Genomic DNA, 12,066 nt, shown 5'->3' with positions numbered 1-12,066 from the left:
ACTCCTGTATGGAATTATTACAAAAATGAATTTGGATTTATTGGTTATAAAAGAAATTCCAAAATCCATCACTAAATATGGAAACCCTTGTTAACGAAGAAATGTCTTATTTCCAAGAAATCCAAGTGAGATTAGATAATTTATATAGAAATGGAGCACTGTCTGAATTGGCAGTCAACATCAATAAAAACTGAAGTCCTAAAACAAAAAATAGAAGAATATATTAGGCTAAATGACCACATGAAGAAGTAAATAATTTTCAGTAACCTTGTTTCCTACACTGAAACTCTGAGAGTGAAAAGAAAGCACAAGGCTCGTGAATTCTATAAAAGTATAAAAAAGTAAAATATCGGTCATCATGTGGACTGCAGTGAGATAAGTAAATTTTATATTTAAATGTGTGCCAATATTGTCTAAATTGTAGATTAATTATTACTGTGAGATATTTCAGTGTGTGGATCACAGTGTTTGGATAAATTTCTTAGGCAATATCATCATTAATTAGTTGTTTTTGTTAGCACACTGATACAACATGGTGGCAAAAGGCAATTATTGCATAGGTATGCACAAAAGACAAACAAAGTAGATGCCATGGATTTCTCAAAAATGGTATGATGACATCAATGTAATATGTATGAGTGGCAAGATGTTGGAGATATTTATGTAGAGAGGCTGAATAAGAGAAAATAACGAGTGTGAGTATGTAGGATATGCAATATTCTGATGGACCATGAGGCTTGCTTAAATATGAGTTTAAATAGTTTAATTATGAGTAAGAAACATGGCATTGTAACCAACATGGGTTAAGATTATGCAAATATTCAGAGAGTGTGTGGAAATGATAGCATGGTAATAAAGTTCAATCGATGATAAAATGGTTGATAATTTATATTATTATTATTATTATTATTCGTGCACCTCCAAGGAGTCCGAAGACTCATCGTGGGATGACACCTACTGTACAACTCTCCATCTCCAGTACTACACAGAACCTCTACTACCAATCACCTACATCAACGCCATCTACTGCCAACAACCACCACTGCTAGTATTTTTTGTCTGTAAATTGCGTGTGTTCTGAAGGGCCGATTTGTCTGTATGCAGGATGAAAAACCCGAGTTTCCAGAAGAAAAAACCCTGCTACCTCCGTATGAGATTGGCTAACTCACCTTCGATTGAAAAAGTCCATATAAAGATTCCTCCTGTCATAATGAGAATCGAACTTAGGCCTTTTCTAATTGAAGGGTGCAACGTACCGTCCACAACGTAATGTAAACCTATATGTTTACATGACAAAGAAATGATAAATTAATGATAAAGTGGGCTACGATGACATTGAAAAACAGAATGCAGTTAACAGTAAGGTGGCAAGTAGGATTTAGGATTGATGGTGAGCAAGTATGTCACTGGTGATAAAATAGCAAAAGTGAATAATAGCAAAAAAAAAAAAAGTATGCAAGATTTGAAAGCTGAGTTGGTGAAGATAAAGAAAGAGATGAGGTAAATGAGAAGATGCACAAGGTTTATTTTCTGGAGGTAAAACGAATAGAGTAATTGATGCATTCTATATGGACTAAGTGAGCAAAGGAGTTGGTAGTGGTAGCAGGGACAAATGACTTGATTGTGACAAAGAGAATGTAAGATTGGATATCAGGAGGTTGCTGAAAAGGATAAAGGATAATAGTTTGATAGGAAAGGTAGTCAGTGTCTTGCCCAAGTATGACAGTGATCAGATGAGGTAAACATCTGATCATGAAACATCTGAAGTGAATGATATGTTAGCAGAGATGTGTGAAGAGAAAGGAGTGCAGTTTGTTGATGTGTGGAATGAGTTTGAAGGAAGAATTGAACTTATAAGAGTGATGTACTGCATTTGGTGAGTCATTTAGAGAAACTGCTGCTGGAAGGGAGAGCAATGAGTGCAGAGAATGAATCTAATCAAGTGGGAAGCGATGTGGAAGAACAGGAAAGTAAGACAGGAGAGACTGAAGAGGTGGTTATGAATGAAGAAGTGAGCGGCATGAGTACAGAGAATGAGAGAACAGGTGTATAAAACAAACAGGGAAATCGGGAAACTCAGGGTGGATAGAGGAAGAACACAGCGTGAGAAACATTGATGCTCCAAGAGGATATGAATGTGTGTAGACAAAAAGAGAAGGGGATGGCTTGGGATGTAGGGAAAACGGTTGGATTTGAAGAACATTCTGGAACGAGTAAGGAGAAATAGAACTGGCTTAAAGAAATTATGGAGAAGTCACTTCTAATAAGTGGAATCAGTGAAACTTGTTATAGATCCAGGATAGAGCTGTTATGTTAGTATACGAATCTCAGAAGTGTCAGAAATAAGGGAAATGAAATGGTTGCATTGATTTTGTTCACCCAAAAATTGTTTGAATAAGTGAGACAGGGTTGGATGAGGATGACATTCTGACAGGAATAGAGATGGAAGGGTATGGTGTATTAAGTGAAGACAGAAAAAGTAAAAAGGTAAGTGGAATGCTACTGATCATAGAAAAGTAGTTAGTGTGAGACAGAGGTGAATAGAATGAAATACATTATTGTATGTTGCTATAAACCTGGTAATGTGAAGGGCAGAAACCAGGAAATGTATAAGCAAATCAGCCAAGCAAATGGGAAAAAGGTGATCATTATGGGTGATTTTAATTACAGCAATATAGACTGGAATGAGGAGATAGCAACTGGAAGTAAAGAAAATGAGTTTCTTGATTTTTTGAGGGACAACCTCAGGCAGTATGTAACAAAGGGCAAACGAGAATTGAGGGTCTTGGATTTGATCTTCTCATCAGAGGATGTTGTTATAAATCAGGTGTCAAATCTCCCTCCAGTTGGTGAGAGTGACCATGAAGTGATTACCTGGGTGGTTACCAACCATGTGAGGACTTCCAGGAGTAAAAGGTATATGTATAGAACTACTGTCCACTACTGTATTCACATCAATATTTTTCAATATGCTGCATTTCCTGTTTATCTACCTGAATTTTGACATGCATCTCTGTCACATCATCACTGCAAAATCTCCACCTGGATGATACTCTTTTGCAAAATGATTACTTAGCAACTCACCAATTTCTTTTGATCTCTGTCACCTTCAGACCATCAGCACTGATTAAGGTCATCCTACAACAGTCATTTTTCTCCTTACTTGCTACATAACGAAAAAAGTCTTTTGCATTCAATTAGCTTGCCTAGCTAATTTTCTCTCATAATCTAATTTTTTTTTTTTTAATTTAAAAGTGCACAAGACATATTTTACAGGTGGTACAAAAAAACAAATACTAGATGCTTTACATAGAAGAAATGGGCATCAGAATTAGTGGTGGTAGTGATAGGCACAAATGACTTGAATAGTGAGACAAAGAATGGAAAGTTGTGAAGAAGCTGTTGCATGAAGTGAAGGATAATAGTGTTATTCAGAAAGTGGTTAATTTGTTGCCCCCAGATATGACAGTAGTGAACTGAGAAGGAGAGTAATGATACTGAATGACACAATGGCTGAATTGTGTCAGGTGGAGAGTGTTCAATTTATGAATGTATGGAATGAATTCGAAGGGAAGTTAGAATGGTTCAAAGCTGATGGACCATGAGTAAAAGGTATATGTGTAGAACTACTGTCCACTACTGTATTCACATCAATATTTTTCAATATGCTGCACATTGAAACCCAACACTAAACCCATTCATATGCATTCGAACGGGTTTAGTGTTGGTGATTTGGAGCTACTGTTATTTAATAAGAGTATACAGATCCATATGAAATTAGTACCACTAGGAGTCAGGTGATACAAAGGTGAGGAAGTGATTATAGCATAGCAAAGTGATGCAGTGCAAAATGGTGGGGATGATAACAATATAAATGAAAATCAGAGTCAGGATCAGGGAAATGGGAATGGTCAGAACAAAGAGAGAGGTACACTACAGTAGAGAGGGTAAAGAGTGATTGTGTTGATGGGATGGCCTCAAAGAATGAAGAATTGTTATGCTTGTATACTAATGTGCAGAGTATCAGAAATGAAGAGGCTGAGTTTGCAGCATTGATTGAATCAGTATGCCCAAAGATAATTGGCAAAAGTGAAACTTGGTTGACTGAGGATGATATACTGTCAGGACTTGAAATGGTAGGATATGGAATTTTCCGAAAGGATAGGAAGACGAAGAGAGAGCAGGGGGAGTATTTGTAATGGTAGCAGAGGAATTGTGTCCTTCAAGAGTCAAAGTGGACAACGGTAGTATGTGTGAAGTATGTTCGAAGCTGTTTGGTGTGAAGTTGAGATCAAAAGAATAGTATATCTAATAGGATGCTGTTATAGGCAGGGAATGTGGAAAGTATTGACTGTGAAATGTTTAGAAAAATTAGTTGGAAAAGTAAAGAGAAGATGATCCTAATAGGAGATTTTAATTATAGGAATGTGCATTATAAACAAGATATAGTGTATAGTAACAAGGAGAGTGAATTTGTTGAGTTTCTGCAGGATAACTATCTAAAGCAGCATGTGATGAAAACTATACGAGGTATATCGGTGTTAGATTTGGTGATATCCTCACATGGTGGTGAGGCATCAAAACTACCACCTGTTGGTGAAAGTAATGATGAGGTATTGGTTTGGAAGGTAGTCAAACAGGAAAAAGTTGTTATCAAGTAGGTCTATATGTAGAACCATAAGGTGGGCGATTATGAGAAGCTCTGTAGTCATCTAACATCAATACACTGGGTAGATGAATTGTGTAGAAAAAGATGTTGAGTACATTTGAAATGATAAGGCAGCATCTAACAGAAGCAATGCATAACTGCATACTGAGAGTCAAGCAGTTGAAAGTTTTCCCACTTGATTATTCTTGGTTTCATCCTTTATTCAAAGTCTGCACTTGAAGTAACTTCACGACTGGACAACTTGCATATAGAGGCTAATGACTTCACATCAATTAGCTTAGTATTCCATCATGCAAAGTACATATCCTTATGGAAAGTTTTATTCACTCAGTGGAACTGTTGGTTTGATTCCATAAAAGCTACAAGGTTAAGAATGTGGCAAGAACAATCTCCAGAGGCTCTGAACTTAAACGAATCTCTTTCTTCAGGGTTATATCTTGACTGGCAAAGATGGAAGACATTGAGTAGACTTCATTCCAGAATGGGCAGATCAAAGCAGAATATGGTCACTTGGGGGTACACAGATAATGACAGATGCTCATGTGGTGAAACACAAACCATGGATCATCTTCTGCAATGCTGCTTAATAGACATTAATAATATATGTACCCCGAGAAGATTTAATACAGTGTAATGAAACAGCTTTTAACTATATTAGTCACTGGATGAGTGAAATTTGACATTTTATGTTTTTACTTAATATTTCATGGAAGTGGCATTTTTGTCTCTTAATGTATGCTTTTAATCTGTATTCCTTTAATGTCTATTTCTTTAATCATTTCTATGTATGCTCTTACATTTTCTGTAGTTTGCACATGAAATAAATAAATCCTTATGGCCATGGATAATGCTATGCATTATGGCAGGGGTGTTCAACCCGTCGATCGCAGAGCGATTTTTGGTCGATCTCTTGTGTATTCCTCTTTACTTACAAATTTAATTAAAACTGAAAACATAATATTTTATTTATCATTATTTTGTCTTATTTTTAATTCGCTTTAAGTGTATTGCTATTGTTTATTTATTTTTCGTTAAAATTGTCAAATCAGTAATTTTCTTATAAGTCTGGGTGAATGAATTAATTTGGATCAGTAGAAGTCAAATAGCGAGCCGAGTTGAGTGAATACAATTATAAGCAAAGTGTAAAAACTCGATTGTAGCTTAAATATTAAATATTCCAAAGCACATTACATCGATTTTTTACTTAGGTTAAGTCCCACGTGAATATTGTAAAAAAATAAACTTTGTTTGTCTCGGTATAGTTTGTACTAGATGTTTTTGTAAATAACTCTTTTGAAGCTAACTGTATATACTGCTTTAATAAGAATATGTTAGAGTGTTAAAAACAAAGGCAATGTTTTTGTTGCCGAAGCTGTACATGGCGGCATTAGAAAGATTGTTATTGAAACTTGTATGTATGAGAAAGGCTTGCAGGCTCTAAGTGTAAACATCTCCGAAGTCAGTCAGAAAGAGTTCAAACAACTTTCCGATGGCTGGCAACTTACAATCAACAGAAAGCGGAGGAGAACAAAAGGCATGCCGAACTTGAAACTTAAGATGAAAGGCTCATATCAATTCTTTGGGGGTTGCCAAACTTCATGCAAGGTCTCAGAGGAGGCCTAATAAAAAGGGACTGAAGCAAGCAGAAGGGGTCCTGGTTCCAGAATTGCTGTCAGAGAGGAGGCCGCCCAGTCCAGAGTCGCCATCAGAGAGACTGCCCGGATCCACGTTGCTTGAGAGAGACAAGTTTCCCGCTTCCAGAAAGCAGCTTCTCGGTTCAAGATGTCACCAGAGAGAGACTACTTCTAGACAAGGTTTCAAATTGCTAAAAGGAAGAGTTCCAATTGCCGGAGAAAAGTTTTCAGGCCAGGTTAATGTCAGACATTCACCAAGTTTTCATCACAATTTGATGAATCGAATGACTTCACTGATATTGCTCAGTTAATGGTATTTATTTGCATGGTATTTTAAGATTATTCAAGTAAAGAAGAACTTTTGAAAATTATACCATTATTGGGAAGGACTAGGGGAGAAGACATTTTTTCGGCATTTGATGGATTTGTGAAACAACACAAACTTCCGCTTTTTAAACTAGGATGCTGGTTAAATGAAGATTGCAATCCAGAAATGGAAATAAAAGTTAGAATTGAAATGGCAAGAAAAAATTTTCTCTTGATGAAATCAACACTGTGTAACCGCAGTTTAAACTTAGAGCTTAGAGTACGCATGGTTAAATGCTATGTGTGGTCTATACTGCTGTACGGTGCAGAAACTTGGACCTTGAAGACAACATCAATAAAAAGACTTGAAGCCTTTGAGATGTGGTTATACAGACGAATGTTAAAAATCCCATGGACAGCAAAAACGTCCAATCAGGAAGTACTGAAACAAATGGGGAAATCACGTGAACTTTTAGATACCATAAAAAGAAGGAAAACTGCATATCTTGGTCACCTACTTTGTAATGAAAAATATAAGATACTTCAATTGATTATAAAAGAGAAAATAAATGGAAGAAGAAGACAAGGAAGACGAAAAAAATCTTGGCTGGCAGATATTAGACAGTGGACTGGTATGAACTCTGAGAGACTGCTCAGAATAGCTGAGAATCACTCAAAATTTGCCAAGGTGGTCGCCGACCTCCGATAGGAGATGGCACTCAAAGAAGAAGAAGGGGGACCTCCCCTCGATGAGTCTTGACAGACTTTATGTTCTTAGGAAGGACCTCCCATGATGAGTCTTTTGACTCCATGGAGGCCTGAATAATAATAATAATAATAATAATCACTCCTCCAAGATGCTTCCTATGACATAATTACTAGCATTATAGTTCAACATAAATCCTTTCTTGACAAAGAATTCCAGATGTTAGATTAAATTATCTTGATAAGTTGCCTTACCGCATGATAAGTTGATAGTCTGATTGAAAGTTGATTGAAACTACAGCGGATGGGATTAGATATTAGATTAGTGCATTGGATTGGAAACTGGCTATCTGATAGGTATCAGCAAGTTGTTTGCAGATGATGCAAAGTTGGGACGAACGATGGAGAGTAGAGATGATGTTGTGGCCTCAAGAGAACTTGAATAAATTGAGCGATTGGGCACAGGAATGGGGATGCAAGTTCAACGTTGCAAAATGTAAGGTTTTAAAATTTGGAAAACAAAAATGGGATGCAAGTATGCTTGGTGAAGAAATATCCAGGAAAAGGAAAGTCACTACCGGTGTGCCTCAGGGTTCTGTTTTAGGGCCACTGCTGTTTAACTTGTATATTAATGATATTGGCAAAGATTTGGATGGAGACATTCAGTTGTTTGCAGATGATGCAAAGTTGGGATGAACCATGAAGAGCAGAGAAGATGTTGTGACCTTACAAGAAGACTTTAATAAGTTGAGAGATTGGGCAAGGGAATGGGGATGCGAGTTCAATGTTGCAAAATGTAAGGTTTTAATTATTAGATATATGAAGAGTCAAAGGCTTCAATTCAGCGACATATGACTTGTTTAAGTTAAGGGATATTACATCCCATATCGTTTCTTAGCCGAATAAGAAACTCAAGGAGTTTCATGCCGAATAAGAAACTCAAGGAGTTTCATGCCGAATATAGTAGAAACTATATAAAGTTCGGCGATCCCAAGCATAAGCAAATACCTGGATACTGCAGCAACTGATCCTTAAACTACCCATACCCGTTTCAACCTCAAAAAAGGTCGAAACCGGTCTGGGTAGTGACCTTCTCTCATAATGTTGAACAATAATCAGCTCCTAGGAGTTAAGTTCACATTATGGATAAATATCAAGAATAGTGATCAGAGCTCGCTCCACCTTTTACATGAGTTGCCTCAGCTTGCACTACCTTAAGGGTCAGTTGCTGCAGTATCCAGGTGTTTGCTTATGCTTGGAATCACTGAACTTTATATAGTTTTTACTATATTCGGCATGAAACTCCTTGAGTTTCTTATTCGGCTAAGAAACGATATATAAGGTTTTAAATTTTGGAAAACAAAAATGGGATGCAGAATTCATGCTGGGATGCAGAATTTATGAGGATATATTGTCAGAGGTGGAGGAAATAAGAGATCTGGGGATGATAGTGGATAAGGATCTGAAATTTAGAGGACACATAGCCAAATTTGTGAAGACAACACAAAGGCTTCTAGGAATGATGCAGAGGACACTGACTTGTAGAAGTAGGGAGATTCTTGTTCCATTGTAAAAGGCTTTGATTAGGCCACATATGGACTATTGTGCCATTGGTCACCTGGTTTTCAGAAGGACGAAGACATGTTGGAAAGGGTCTAAAGGCGACTGATTAAGGTAGTTTCTACCCTCTGGAATGGTGAATATGAGGAAAGATTGAGAAGATTCAATTTACAGAGTCTGGTGGATAGGAGGAAGAGGAGGAGATATGATAGAGACCTACAAGTTAGTAAGGGGTTGTTATAGGATCAATGTTGGAGAGGTTCTACAGAAAACAGTGGAAGATCAGGGGAGAACGAGAGGTCATCCCTGGAAACTGTGTAAAGAGAGTGTGAGCATGGGAGTGAGAAGCAGGTTTTTTGCATGCAGAGTTGTGAATGATTGGAATGCCTTGCCTGAGAGCGTGGTGTCTGCAGAGAATATGAGTGTGTTTAAAGCATGGTATGATGAGCTGTGTGTATGATAAAAGGACCTCCTAGATGAGTCTCTGACTCCACGGGGTCTTTGGGTAATAATAATAATAATGTTTAGCAACTACCCAGAACACCACTTCATGATCACTCTCCCCAGTTGGAGGTGGAGTGTCTACCTTATGGATATATCCTGTGATTCTATTACCAGATCCAGCAGTCTCAAACCCCTGGTCTCTTCTATAACATGTTGTTTCAGGTAATTGTTATCAATTGTATAAATTCCACTTCTATCTTGTCATGTTTCCTTTCCTCCCTCCAATCTATGTCCCCATATTTGAAGTCTCCTATAATAATTGTTTAGCCTGCACTCATTCTGCTAATCTGCCAATACATGGCATTTACATCTTCCTGTGAACCCCCTGGTCTATACCAACAACCAGCAATACATTTATCCAACTGACCTCATAGCAGACAGACTTAAATTAACCATCTCACCCAGACTTAAAATCCTCTTTAACTTCTAATTTCCTTGGTTGTAATTCTTCAGCTATCATTAGCAATACCGCACCTCCTGTCCTATTCCCTCTATCCTCCCTGAAAACAAAATACCCTTTATTTTCTATCCCTACAACCGAGCTTCAATGAGGACTATAATTTATGGCCATGTCAAGCTGACCAATGCCCTAAACTCCTCTCCCTTATTCCTGATACTTGTGGAATTCATTTGCATACATTTCAACATCCACTTGTACCCACAATTGCCCTTGTGTAATGTCATTACCAACCCAATTGAATCAGAAACCTATGAAATTACATTCAGCATCACATAATCATTTCTGTACATATGCTCATTTAACATAGGGGTGGTCCAATACATGATCGATTGCATTCTTCCCTAACATCTCTAATTTCTCTGGTTTTGCACTTCTAACCTTTCACTAAACCACACTTTCTCCAAACATCTAACTCCAAAACCGTTTAAATGTATTCTGTCAGGCATATATAAATCCTTTCTGTCCATCAAATTTCACTCAATACATCAATAAACTGCACACCATTCCTCCTGCACAATCTTCGCATTGACTTGTTGGAAATCATAGCTCTTCCTCTCAGCACTGTCTTATCATACCAAGGCAGCAGACTCAAAATTTTTGCTTCTTTCCACAACTCCATTATATCTCTCATTGCATATTTCTTCCTTTTCAAAGAATTTGTTCCTGACATAAAAATCATCTCTTTCCCTTCTCCCAACAAACAGCTTCATTAACATCCTTGATTTTTGCACCTGGGAAGCATGCTTTCATCACTCGCTTATTTACCTCTTATCTTGCACCTTCATACTTTCCAGATCCACTTTTTCTTTCATTCTCTCATCTAACGAATAATAATGTAAAAAACCGTTCAGATTGGTTTATACTGAATTTATCATGCTCTGAGGCAATGCATTCTGCTTATGTAACTCACCAACTTGATCCTTGCTGCACTGCTTATATGGTTTCTTCATCTAAATGACATACCAGTACCAAATGAATATCTTAGTAAAATAATATAAATTTCTTATATGATTGCTATTGTAACCATGTCCGTGTAGTTTAGCCTAGCAGCTATGCGCTTCGCAACCATATGCCTGGGGAAGGAGTGTCCTGGGTTCAATTCCTGTCGCCGACATGAGGAGTTTAAGGATCTTCCTCAGCCATAGCCAAGTTAGTTGGTCTTGGGCGTGGACAGCAGGGTTTCCCCCCCCCCCCCAGTTAATCTGGGTTTTTTATCCCGCAAGCAGGCAAACCGGACCCCTGAACACACGGATCTACAGCCATAAATACTTAAACCCCCCCATGAGGGGGCTCAACTCACCCCAATTGGGATGAGGGAGAAAAGGGAGGAAACTCCATATGAATAAATAAATTGTAACCAGGATTCTGTTCATTATATATTTATAAAGTAATTTAAAAAACATATGCCATCAACATCAAGGGCTCGATATAATTATTATTATTATTATTATTATTATTACCACGGGCTACTCCAGGAGTCCTTAGACTCATCGAGGGAGGCCCTAAACATCATGTTCACACAGCTGTTCAACATTCTCACAGTATCTATCATACCTTGCCTTGAACTCGCTCACTGTCATAGCACCCACAACAGACTCTGGCAGCTTATTCCACTCATTTACCACTCTAAAAGTAAAGAACCCAGCTCTAACACCCCTGCTAACCACGCTCTTGCCCAGCTTCCATGGGTGTCCCCTAGTTCTCCCACCACCAGTCCTGATCTCAAAAATATCATCTGAATTAATCCTATAGAATCCTTTTAGCAATTTGAATGTCTCAATCATATCTCCCCTCCTCCGCCTATCAACTAGTTTCTGCAACCCACAAATCTTCAACCTGTTCTCATATGGTGCTTTCCATAGACCTGCTATCATCTTAGTCACTCGCCTCTGGATCCTCTCAACCTCCTCCCCATCAAGAAGGAACCGAGGTGACCAAATCTGGGCACAGTAGTCGAGATGAGGTCTTATCAGGGCTCGGTACAGAGGTACAATAACTTGTTTTTCTCTGCTCGTCAAGGTATTTTTCAACAACCAAGTGAGTTGATGAGCTGATTTAGCTACTTTCGCAATGTGCCCCCTAAACTTCATCTCCCTATCCACCAACACTCCCAAGTCCCTGGCCTCATCAATCTCTTGGAGTACAGTTCCACCAATGTGGTATACTGCTGCTAATCTTTTCACTCCGAAATGCATAACCTTACATTTTGTCACATTAAATTGACATCC

General features: G+C 38.0%; 1 protein-coding gene across 1 annotated transcript in view; it reads right to left on the bottom strand.

Moving 5' to 3' along the window:
* The window catches only part of LOC150093941 (cell adhesion molecule Dscam1-like), a 1,598,688-nt gene that overhangs the window by 1,531,391 nt on the left and 55,231 nt on the right, over positions 1 to 12,066 (bottom strand). The gene's annotated exons all lie outside the window — the stretch shown is intronic.

The sequence above is a fragment of the Typopeltis vanoorti genome, chromosome 23 (genome assembly GCF_054136105.1).
Source record: "Typopeltis vanoorti isolate ZY-2024b chromosome 23, IOZ_Tvanoo_1.0, whole genome shotgun sequence".
In the NCBI taxonomy this organism is placed as follows: domain Eukaryota; kingdom Metazoa; phylum Arthropoda; class Arachnida; order Uropygi; family Thelyphonidae; genus Typopeltis; species Typopeltis vanoorti.
The sequence above is the reverse complement of the archived record's forward strand: the minus strand, read 5'-3'. Positions and strand labels throughout refer to the sequence as shown.